The sequence below is a fragment of the Schistocerca nitens genome, chromosome 6 (assembly GCF_023898315.1).
Source record: "Schistocerca nitens isolate TAMUIC-IGC-003100 chromosome 6, iqSchNite1.1, whole genome shotgun sequence".
NCBI lineage: Eukaryota > Metazoa > Arthropoda > Insecta > Orthoptera > Acrididae > Schistocerca > Schistocerca nitens.
Genome location: NC_064619.1, coordinates 128,400,412 through 128,412,551, shown reverse-complemented (window position 1 = coordinate 128,412,551; position 12,140 = coordinate 128,400,412). Strand labels below are relative to the sequence as shown.

Here is a 12,140-nt window from a genome sequence, read left to right as displayed (position 1 = left end):
ACACCCGGTACTCACAGCTTTACTTCTGCCAGTAACTCGTCTCCTACCTTCCAAACTTTACAGAAGCTCTCCTGCGAATCTTGCAGAACTAGCACTCCTGAAAGAAAGGATATAGCGGAGACATGGCTTAGCCACAGCCTGGGGGATGTTTCCAGAATGAGATTTTCACTCTGCAGCGGAGTGTACGCTGATATGAAACTTCCTGGCAGATTAAAACTGTGTGCCCGACCGAGACTCGAACTCGGGACCTTTGCCTTTCGCGGGCAAGTGCTCTACCAACTGAGCTACCGAAGCACGACTCACGCCCGGTACTCACAGCTTCACTTCTGCCAGTATCTCGTCTCCTACCTTCCAAACTTTACAGAAGCTCTCCTGCGAAACTTGCAGAACTAGCACTCCTGAAAGAAAGGATATAGCGGAGACATGGCTTAGCCACAGCCTGGGGGATGTTTCCAGAATGAGATTTTCACTCTGCAGCGGAGTGTGCGCTGATATGAAACTTCCTGGCAGATTAAAACTGTGTGCCCGACCGAGACTCGAACTCGGGACCTTTGCCTTTCGCGGGTAAGTGCTCTATCAACTTTTTTTTTTTTTTTTTTTATTAAATCGAATGTCAGGCTTACCACCTTTGCTGACATACATTTTGTGGTACTATCGCATAAATAGTGTCTACAAAGTCCCTATGTTGACAAATAGTGGCTAATGAGAAAATTAATTAATTAAGGAAATGAATAAAACTGAAAATGCCCAAATGAAAGACATGAAGACATTGCGGATAGTACAAATACAAAAGAAACATGCTCCTGTAGCAATGAAATGAAATTCGTGTCGGGGGCGACATCTGCTCACGACCCAACGTTCGATAAAGCAAGAGAGCCAACTATCGACTCGTTCTCCAGACGTTGGTGTAAGACTGGGTCGTCTTCTCGAAATTAACTAAGGGTCCGTAAGTGTGATCGATGTCTATCTCGGCTTCTTCGTCTATCTCATCTCTCACCCGTCACACCCCATCTGGCCGGCGGGTCGGTAAATGTAAGTCGCAAGTAATTAGCGAAGTCTTGCCTATATTTCTTATGCTGTTGCAGCTTCGTGTGTCCATCCAGGAGAAAATGCCAAAAATCAATTTTGTCCTTTTCCGATTCGTTATATACGTAGCCCACCACCATTCCCCGCACCCATGTCACCGCATTGGTTTTTTGGACCGGGAAATAAGATTCTTGGGGGAAAAAAAGTGTGTCTGATGAAATTGTGTGAGGGGCGGAGCGTAACAGGAACGCCAATATCTGTTGTGCCAAGTGCCACACTGGAGCCGTCCCACTACATACTAAACGATGTTCATCAGTGTCCACTGTTGCGCAGCCTAAACATAGTGGAGTGTCTGCCAAATGAATCGCGTGCCGCCGTTGATTTGTTGCGTACTTCCTATTTATCACCACATACCATGTTGAGCGTACCGACGTTGGGAGGTAAACGTTCCGTATAACGCGCCATATCTGTCGCCAGTTCTTGTCTGGGTCCTTCTTCTCCAGGGTATTCCTGGGGCACCGGCGCAGTAAGAGTTGGTATACGTCTCGCGTCGTCGGTAGTCGTGTTGTTGGGAAGGAATCTCTGACATAGCTAAGCTCCAAAAAAAAGACTTGAAATGTGACAGCTTCGGTGAAATATGGCCCACATTGGCTGGGGGCAGCATTGAAGTGGGCGCTAGTACATCGGCCAACGCACCCGAGATATTGCGAAATTGACCGCGCCACTGTCGGAAAATCGTACTTACGAATAACGCCCGTGCCTTTTCATACACGTTCACTAGACCAAGTCCACCCTCTCCAGGTGGTAGCGTAAGCGTTGTGTATCGGATCTTAAACAGGTGTCCCACACTCACGTAGGTTCCGAAAGTTGCTTGTATCCGTGATGCCATTGTGCGCGTTAAAGGCAGGACATGCGCTACGTGAGTGAGTCTCGGTGCTAGGTATACGTTAACATAGGTCACCCTCTGAATCATATCCAACGCTCTTAATTTCTGTAACAGCACCATTGTCCGCATCAGCTTCAATATGCGTCGGTAGTTATCCGCTGCTGTCCGCTGCACATCCGTGTGGAACGTAATACCTAGGCATTTGATGGTCTGAACTAAGATGAGCGGGCCTTCCTCCCCCGGTTGGAATCCTCGACCGACGTTCATGCAGCGTGATTTTTGTAGATTAAGCACGCTTCCTGCCGCCATCCCATATCGCTGTATCCATGCCAACGCCGTACGTACTTCTTCGCCTGTCCGTGCCACCAGCATCACATCGTCAGCATAAGCGCGGCAATGAAAGGTCAGTTGTGGCAACGACACTCCCTCCAACCGTCTTCGGAGACCATATTGACAGGGTTCCAAAGCCATTGCATACAAAAATATCGAAAGGGGGCAACCTTGACGAACTGACCTTGAAATAACAATGTAGTCAGTGCCCCGCCCATTCACCGAGACCTTTGATCGTACGCCGTGTAACAGTCGCATGATCACTAGGATGAAGGCCTGCGGGATTCCCAATCTGCCCATCACCGCATGCAAAAAGGTATGATCCACTCTGTCGAACGCATGATCGAAGTCAATAGCGACGAGTGCCCCACGCACTCGGCATGCCGCTGCTAATGCGATGATATCTCGGTAGTCACCGAGCGCCGTATGTACGTTACTCTTACCGCCGAGGCAAGTTTGATCTCCGAGGAGTCGATCAGAAAGTGAAGACCGCAGGCGAGTCCCAAGGATGCGCGCGAAAATCTTATAGTCGCAGTTCCAGAGAGTGAGTGGTCTATAATCTCCTGGATTTCTGCCACCGCGTGGTTTGGGTATTGGGATGATGATACCCTCCGTGAATTCGACAGGTATCTCAGTCTGCGGTAACAGGAGTTCGTTGTACATCTGAATCCAGGTCCGTCCCATGAGGTATGCAAAGGCGCGGTAAAATTCAATTGGGAAGCCGTCCTGTCCTGGGGACTTGTTCGGTGCCCCCCTGGCAATTGCGTCTGTCAGCTCGTCCTCTGTTATCGCTGTGATGAAAGTCTCTGCATCCAGTGGTGGTCCTCTATCTGGCATTTCCGAGATGACATCATGTAGTGTCTCGTGGTTCACATGTACAGGTCCATATAACTGGCGGAAATAGTCGGTAAACACATGCGCAATATCACGCTGGTGCACAACTTGCTGGCCAGTTTCAGAGATGAGTTCCCTGATCAATGTCCTGCGTCGTCGTTGGCGTTCACGTACCACGTGGTGCATGGAGGGGGTTTCGGCAGCAACTGTGTCCGCCAATCTCGCCCGGACCATTATACCTTCCATTCTTAGTCTCGTAAGCTGTAATAACTTGGCTTTTATCCTGCGCATGGCCGTGTGCCTTTCCGGCGATGGTTGTTGGGTCATCAGCTCCCTCAGGGCTGTAAAATAAAAATCAGCCGTCGTGCGGTTCCACAGGGATTTGTCCTGCCCGTATCGTATCAACGTTCTCCGTAACGTTGGTTTTGCGCATTTAATCCACCACTGGAGAATCGAGGTGTAGGCTCGTTGGCGGCGAACGCAGGTCTCCCAGGCCGCCTCTATCGACCGGTGACATTCAGTGTCACGTAGAAGTGCACAATTCATTTTCCAGTGACCTTTACTCCGCCATATCTTCTGACGCGTTAGTGAAATCGTACAAACGTACGCCATATGATCCGTAAAAGCCGCTGGCCAGATTTCGGCATCCAGTATCGCCGTCCGTAGTGCTCGTGTCACATACACCCTATCAAGTCTACTCGCCGAGTGTCCCGTGACAAACGTATAACCCGGTCTGTCACCATGCTGCAGTTCCCAGGTATCCAGTAGCGCCATTTCGGTAATCAACGCACGCAGTTCCATGCATGGCACATAATGAGGTACTTGGTCCTTTTTGTCGACGACACAATTAAAGTCGCCGCCCACTATATAGTTATCAAAGCATCCAGCGAACAACGGTGCTATCTCTTCGGTGTAAAAAGTCGCCCTTTCTCTTCGTTTTGTGGAGCCAGATGGTGCGTATAAATTGATGAAACGAACGCCGTCGACAGTGATCGCTATGCCACGTGCCGAAGGGAGAGACCTGACGTCCGCCACTCCTATTCCTTCCCTGGTGAGAATCGCTACGCCGCATCCACTTTCATCGTGCACTGAATAATGTGCCTCGTAACCGTAGAACTCTGGCGGCGATGTGAAGCGCACTTCTTGTAGGAGTACAATCTCCACGTCCGCAGCGCGTAACGTATCTTTCAGCATTTGAATTTTAAGCGGTGTTCGTATGCCATTAATGTTTATCGTGGCAATGCGGTACGCCTGGCTTGTGTTCATTAGTTGTAGGGCGGTGTCATTAAGCGGCCATCTGCACCCCCGGCGCTCCTCAACACACTAAGTTGGTCAACATTTCCCGACCCCTCCCGGCCTTTGGCCAGGACTATCCTCAATCGTCGCGTTCGCATTTTGTTCCTGTTCCTGTTCCTGTTGGTCCATTTCTTGCGCCCAGTCCCCCAGCATATTTCCGGAACAGGTCGAAGGATGGGAGGTAACGTTGTCATCGCTCTGATTTTGGACAGTTGTCATCTCCACTTCCGTCTTCCGGTCACCAGAAGGAGAGTTCAAGTTATCATCGCTGTGTAGTTCCTGCATCGTCATCTCGGTATCTGTTGAATCCACTGGTCTCAGGTCGATACTGTCGTTGTCGTCCACTGTCCCCTCGGGACTATGGCTATCGTCAGCAGAAGTCAGTCGACGCTTCTTTCTTCTCTTCGGCGAACGCTGTTTCCGTTGCCTTGCTTCCGCATCGGCTGTCTGGGTTGCGTATCCTCCGTCTTGGGCCTGGCCTATCACGCTCTCGGTGGAAGCACTGGCAGCCACCACGGATGAGCCTGGGGCGGCCGTCAGCTGCATCTCTTGTGTGGTGTCCTGTGTCTGTTGTGGTGGAACCGATGGTCGGAGTTCCAGTCCGGTGGTGTCCATGTTCTCTATAGGGGGCAGCTGCTGGTGCCCATCGGAAATCTCCCTCACGTCGCCTCTCAGGGCTTCCACAAAGGTCAACGGGAAGACAGTCGTCTGTTGTGGCGCCTGAACGTCATCCCGTGGAGTTTGCACTAAACGTCGCTGGAGGCATTCCGAGCGGACGTGACCTTCTTTCCCGCACCCCGAGCAAGTGCGAGGTTGCCCATCATAGATTATAATCGCTCGACAACCTCCTATGTACAAATAAGAGGGGACGTGCTTGCGCAGTTCTATCCGTATTTGTCTCACCCCATTTAAAACGGGATACGTGGTAAAACTCGTCCATTTTTCGGCCACATGGGATAGAACTGTACCGTATGGTCGAAAGGCGTCGGTAACAAGTTCAGACGGGACCTCAAACGGAAGTTCGAAGACTCGTATAGTGCGGATCCCCATTCCCGCGTGATCGACTGTAACCGCACCAACATTCCCGTCGGCATGACAGAAACGATACCCGTTCGGTGATCGTTGTAGAAGCCTGTCGCAAGCAGCCTCGTCAACAAGCTTGACATAGACGACGCTTGAAACGAGCGATAAATTGATTCCCACGATTTCCTGTGGATCGATTTTTACCTCTTCTCTGAAGAAACGTTCAATCTCGTGTGCCTTTGGTCGTGTATTGTCGTTCGCAAAACTGAACTTCAAAGTCGTTTTTCTGTACGAGTGTGCCATCTCGTTCTAGACTCACAACACCGCACACGCGAAGCTGCTCCGGCGTAAACAAACAGGCGCGCGCACCACAGCGCGGCCGGCTGGCAACACGGTCCGCACTGTGTCACTGCCGAAGGCAGACTGCCAACTGAGCTACCGAAGCACGACTCACGCCCGGTACTCACAGCTTTACTTCTACCAGTATCTCGTCTCCTACCTTCCAAACTTTACAGAAGCTCTCCTGCGAAACTTGCAGAACTAGCACTCCTGAAAGAAAGGATATAGCGGAGACATGGCTTAGCCACAGCCTGGAGGATGTTTCCAGAATGAGATTTTCACTCTGCAGCGGAGTGTGCGCTGATATGAAACTTCCTGGCAGATTAAAACTGTGTGCCCGACCGAGACTCGAACTCGGGACCTTTGCCTTTCGCGGGCAAGTGCTCTACCAACTGAGCTACCGAAGCACGACTCACGCCCGGTACTCACAGCTTTACTTCTGCCAGTATCTCGTCTCCTACCTTCCAAACTTTACAGAAGCTCTCCTGCGAAACTTGCAGAACTAGCACTCCTGAAAGAAAGGATATAGCGGAGACATGGCTTAGCCACAGCCTGGGGGATGTTTCCAGAATGAGATTTTCACTCTGCAGCGGAGTGTGCGCTGATATGAAACTTCCTGGCAGATTAAAACTGTGTGCCCGACCGAGACTCGAACTCGGGACCTTTGCCTTTCGCGGGCAAGTGCTCTACCAACTGAGCTACCGAAGCACGACTCACGCCCGGTACTCACAGCTTTACTTCTGCCAGTATCTCGTCTCCTACCTTCCAAACTTTACAGAAGCTCTCCTGCGAAACTTGCAGAACTAGCACTCCTGAAAGAAAGGATATAGCGGAGACATGGCTTAGCCACAGCCTGGGGGATGTTTCCAGAATGAGATTTTCACTCTGCAGCGGAGTGTGCGCTGATATGAAACTTCCTGGCAGATTAAAACTGTGTGCCCGACCGAGACTCGAACTCGGGACCTTTGCCTTGCGCGGGCAAGTGCTCTACCAACTGAGCTACCGAAGCACGACTCACGCCCGGTACTCACAGCTTTACTTCTGCCAGTATCTCGTCTCCTACCTTCTCAACTTTACAGAAGCTCTCGCAGGAGAACACCGACTGAGACGTTCCTCGTGAAAGTGTGTACGCGACCGCTAGAAACAGGAGTGAGAATTGCTCGCTGTATTGGCTCAGACAGAGTTCCACCCCAATAAAATGGATAAAAAAAACAAAACACATTTCGCCGACAAAGTGCGCAGTACACTTCCTGGATGGCCGAGGGCCATTCCACGAACTTACTAAAAATACGCCAACGCAACACGGACACTCAATGTGGAGGAATCGGTACACTGGACGACATTGTGTTGGAGATTGCGAATAAACAAGATGTCCCAGACCAGAATTGGTGCGTCTTTCGTAGTAAGAAATAAGTATCGGTGATACCAACTAATAGTGCTGACAGGAGGAATATCTCACTTCGAACAGCAAGCCTAACAGGCGGACGACGGACTGGGAAAAGCAACACACCAAGGCAAGACATCCAACGGCGACGTTCTTCCGGAAGCAGCGTGGTGATGGGCCTGGGCGAGGGCCAGGAAGAACTTACTGAGGTACTGAGCGCCACCCCGCTCCCAGTCTGTAGAACTTCGTAACGAGGAAGAAGAATGTAGGTGTCAGAAAGTATGGTATGAGCTGTGACGGCAATATAATCACGTATGTCTCATCCCGCCAAGTGCCAGCTATCAAGAACAGACGAGACAACAAGAAGTCAACCCGTATCATCCAATACATTTTGAGGGCACTGTGATCTGCAGTGTATCAACTTGCGAATGTGAAGCAGCGCAAGCCGGAGTGGCCGAGCGGTTCTAGGCGCTTCAGTCTGGAACCGCGCGACCGCTACGGTCGCAGGTTCGAATCCTGCCTCGGGCATGGATGTGTGTGATGTACTTAGGTTAGTTAGGTTTAAGTAGTTCTAGGTTCTAAGGGACTGATGACCTCAGATGGTAAGTCTCATAGTGCTCAGAGCCATTTTTGTGAAGCAGCACCAAGTGTGTCTTCTGGATACAGGAGTGTCCCTGTCTTACTAAAGAGAGAGATTTCCTTACTTAATACCCACGTCCGTTTACTTAATACCCACGTCCGTTGCGAAGAGCGCTTTCACACGGCTGTGCGGTGGCGGTCGACTCGGACGTATGCCTGTTGAAGCCCTGGTGGCGAATAAAATTTTCACTGCCAGTATTTCGCTGGCAAGGCAAGCAGTGGTGGTGGCGAGAAGTTCCTGATCACCAGACTTTGCGTCAATGTCCCGGCTTCAATTGCACTCCCGTCCTCAGTATGTGAGGCACGTGACGCTGTTGATGCTGACCCGTCAGTAGGATCCAGGCGCTGCGCCCTATCTGAAAGGAGTAGCTGTGTGCCAACACCAAATTTCATCACTTCCTTTTTCTGTTCATCAGATGATACAAATATGCTACCACATTGTGCACAAACCATTATAGACTTCTACACAGATACACTTACACGGGGAGGCCGCGACGTTCGGATCATGGATTTACTTCAATCTTTGTACACTTTTAGTAGGCCATTAAAGCAACATAACGTGAAAACACTAAGGTGCACTACTCTGGCTATTCGGAGAAAATCGTAAGAGAAGACTTAGGTGTCTATTAGGTAACTGATGCATCTGTACAAAGGGGTGTACGTAAGAAGTCTTTGTAGTTCAAAAATGGTTCAAATGGCTCTGAGCACTATGGGACTCAACTGCTGTGGTTATAAGTCCCCTACAACTTAGAACTACGTAAACCTAACTAACCTAAGGACAGCACACAACACCCAGCCATCACGAGGCAGAGAAAATCCCTACCCCGCCGGGAATCAAACCCGGGAGTCTTTGTAGTCAAGTCCGCTCATACACTCCTGGAAATGGAAAAAAGAACACATTGACACCGGTGTGTCAGACCCACCATACTTGCTCCGGACACTGCGAGAGGGCTGTACAAGCAATGATCACACGCACGGCACAACGGACACACCAGGAACCGCGGTGTTGGCCGTCGAATGGCGCTAGCTGCGCAGCATTTGTGCACCGCCGCCGTCAGTGTCAGCCAGTTTGCCGTGGCATAAGGAGCTCCATCGCAGTCTCTAATACTGGTAGCATGCCGCGACAGCGTGGACGTGAACCGTATGTGCAGTTGACGGACTTTGAGCGAGGGCGTATAGTGGGCATGCGGGAGGCCGGGTGGACGTACCGCCGAATTGCTCAACACGTGGGGCGTGAGGTCTCCACAGTACATCGATGTTGTCGCCAGTGGTCGGCGGAAGGTGCACGTGCCCGTCGACCTGGGACCGGACCGCAGCGACGCACGGATGCACGCCAAGACCGTAGGATCCTACGCAGTGCCGTAGGGGACCGCACCGCCACTTCCCAGCAAATTAGGGACACTGTTGCTCCTGGGGTATCGGCGAGGACCATTCGCAACCGTCTCCATGAAGCTGGGCTACGGTCCCGCACACCGTTAGGCCGTCTTCCGCTCACGCCCCAACATCGTGCAGCCCGCCTCCAGTGGTGTCGCGACAGGCGTGAATGGAGGGACGAATGGAGACGTGTCGTCTTCAGCGATGAGAGTCGCTTCTGCCTTGGTGCCAATGATGGTCGTATGCGTGTTTGGCGCCGTGCAGGTGAGCGCCACAATCAGGACTGCATACGACCGAGGCACACAGGGCCAACACCCGGCATCATGGTGTGGGGAGCGATCTCCTACACTGGCCGTACACCACTGGTGATCGTCGAGGGGACACTGAATAGTGCACGGTACATCCAAACCGTCATCGAACCCATCGTTCTACCATTCCTAGACCGGCAAGGGAACTTGCTGTTCCAACAGGACAATGCACGTCCGCATGTATCCCGTGCCACCCAACGTGCTCTAGAAGGTGTAAGTCAACTAACCTGGCCAGCAAGATCTCCGGATCTGTCCCCCATTGAGCATGTTTGGGACTGGATGAAGCGTCGTCTCACGCGGTCTGCACGTCCAGCATGAACGCTGGTCCAACTGAGGCGCCAGGTGGAAATGGCATGGCAAGTCGTTCCACAGGACTACATCCAGCATCTCTACGATCGTCTCCATGGGAGAATAGCAGCCTGCATTGCTGCGAAAGGTGGATATACACTGTACTAGTGCCGACATTGTGCATGCTCTGTTGCCTGTGTCTATGTGCCTGTGGTTCTGTCAGTGTGATCATGTGATGTATCTGACCCCAGGAATGTGTCAATAAAGTTTCCCCTTCCTGGGACAATGAATTCACGGTGTTCTTATTTCAATTTCCAGGAGTGTAGAAAGAGGCTCGTGGACAAAGCGATGGTTCGAATCCTGCTTCTATATTTTTTTCATCACTGGTCACGTTATTTAATTTATACGATATTTGAGAGGTAATATAATGAGAAAACCCATGCACATTTTCATCAAGTTGTAGCGGTTTTCATATTTAACTGTTTAAGATTCCAAGAACGAGTGAAAGGCTTGTAAAGCCCAAGTCAAACCTCCATAAATAATTATACGAACGACGTTATTCAGTAATATAGTACGTCAGAATGTACCAGACCACAAGAGTACTGTACAATCACTCGTCGGATGTGCTCTCGACATCGTACGTTGCAGGATACATCGAATGAACGCAGTTTTCCGGCATTTATAAGGAATGTTCAGAGTTTCTAAGGGAAAACACACCTCGCTGACATTCTGAAAAAATTTCCCTTTCTTCCAACAGTATAGATTAAACATCTACTCAGATGCGTAAGCCACGTAACAGACGCGTAAAACTTCTCTTGCGAGTTTCTTGGAATTTCCAAAGTAGTGCATCTTACTGCTTGCACAGTATGTTGTTTTAATGGCCTACTAAAGGTGTGCAAAGTTTGAAGCAAATCTCTGATGCCAACGTTGTTGCCTTCCTTTGTTAGAGACCTCAAGGAAAAGGGCCACTGTGCGCGCAGCGGAAAAAAAGAACTAAAAACCTTTTTCATTGGGCAATTGTACAATCCTCACGGCTGTCATGGCATTGTTGGTTGGGAGAGCCATTCATTTACTTCTTTCCTTAATAACTAATTAAATTCTACTTCAGACACTCAGTCTTTATTCTTCCTCTATCCTTCCAATTTTACTTCCCCTTCCTTTGTTGGTGTTTATGTTAGCAGGCAGTTGTTTCTTATGAAACACGAGCCATCTGCAAACACGTGGACTACCTCGCATCACTCATTTAAGTATTAATTTCGACCATTACATTATGAGAAAGGGAAAAGACACTGATAAAAATCTATAAACTTGTCAGTCTCCATTCTGCAATGTACATTAATCAACATACTGTTATCGATCGCATAGAAAAACATTAAATTTTAATGGACCAAAAGGAAAAGCTGACTTTGGCAGTAGATATAATGCATCCTTTCCAAAACGAACGTACAGAACGGGGCAATTACCACTTTTTTTCTGGAATAATAGGTTCTGAGAAATCTTTTGGCTCATTTTCAACAAAATACCCACTAACAAACCATCAGAAAAAGCCACTGATTTCAGTTATATTAGTATACCGAAGAGCATATTATGTAGGTGGTATAGCTCCCATTACACTTCATCAGGACAGTGATAAATTTAGAACTACTACAGGAGCCAGACAAAGAGACTCCATGCCATCAAAACTATTCACTGGTCCTTTAAGAGGTTCAAAGAACTGATACGGGTTACGTTTTACTGAAATACAGGGTGATTATAATTAAACTTTTAAACCGCTGTAGAAATAACACCCATGGTCAACATGACGTCAAATTGCAACGGAATATTATCGAAGAAGGGAGAAAGCGTATGGCAGAAGAAAAATAAATAGTAACAAAATGTAGCAAGAGATAGCGCTGTAATCATCATAATTTAATAGCGGTCGACTACAAATGACGAATGAATCATACAACAATGCCTAAGGTGTAAGCCGCACGGGGTAGCCGCACAGTCTAGGACGCCTTGCAAGGTTTGCGGGGCTTCCCCCATAGGAGGTTCGAGTCCTCCCTCGGGCACGTGTGTGTGTGTGTGTGTTTTGTTCTTAGCGTAAGTTAATTTAAGTTAGATTAAGTAATATGTAAGCCTAGGGACCGATGACCTCAGCAGTTTGGTCCCATAGGAACTTACCATTACCACCTAAGGTGTAAGTTTGACTTTGAACTACTCAGTGTGCATGGGTGTACAGGTGTGATACTGTTAGTTACGTAAGCTCATCCACCACGGCAAGGTCAAATCACACTGGATGGAAAAAAACATGTTTTTAATCGTCCTGAGGCCAAAAACCATATAAAAAGCGTCACTCAAATCTGTTTTTAACTGTCCTGAGGCCAAAAACCGCATAAAAAACATCAATCAAAATAAAATCAGATTATTAATT

The 12,140-nt window shown here is 49.2% G+C and overlaps 1 non-coding gene across 1 annotated transcript; it reads right to left on the bottom strand.

Annotated features, from left to right (window-relative positions):
* Positions 1-6,669: 6,669 nt before the first annotated feature.
* Positions 6,670-6,744, bottom strand: Trnaa-cgc (transfer RNA alanine (anticodon CGC)). Its single transcript has one exon. It is a non-coding gene; the product is annotated as a tRNA-Ala (tRNA).
* Between the last annotated feature and the right edge of the window lie 5,396 nt (positions 6,745-12,140).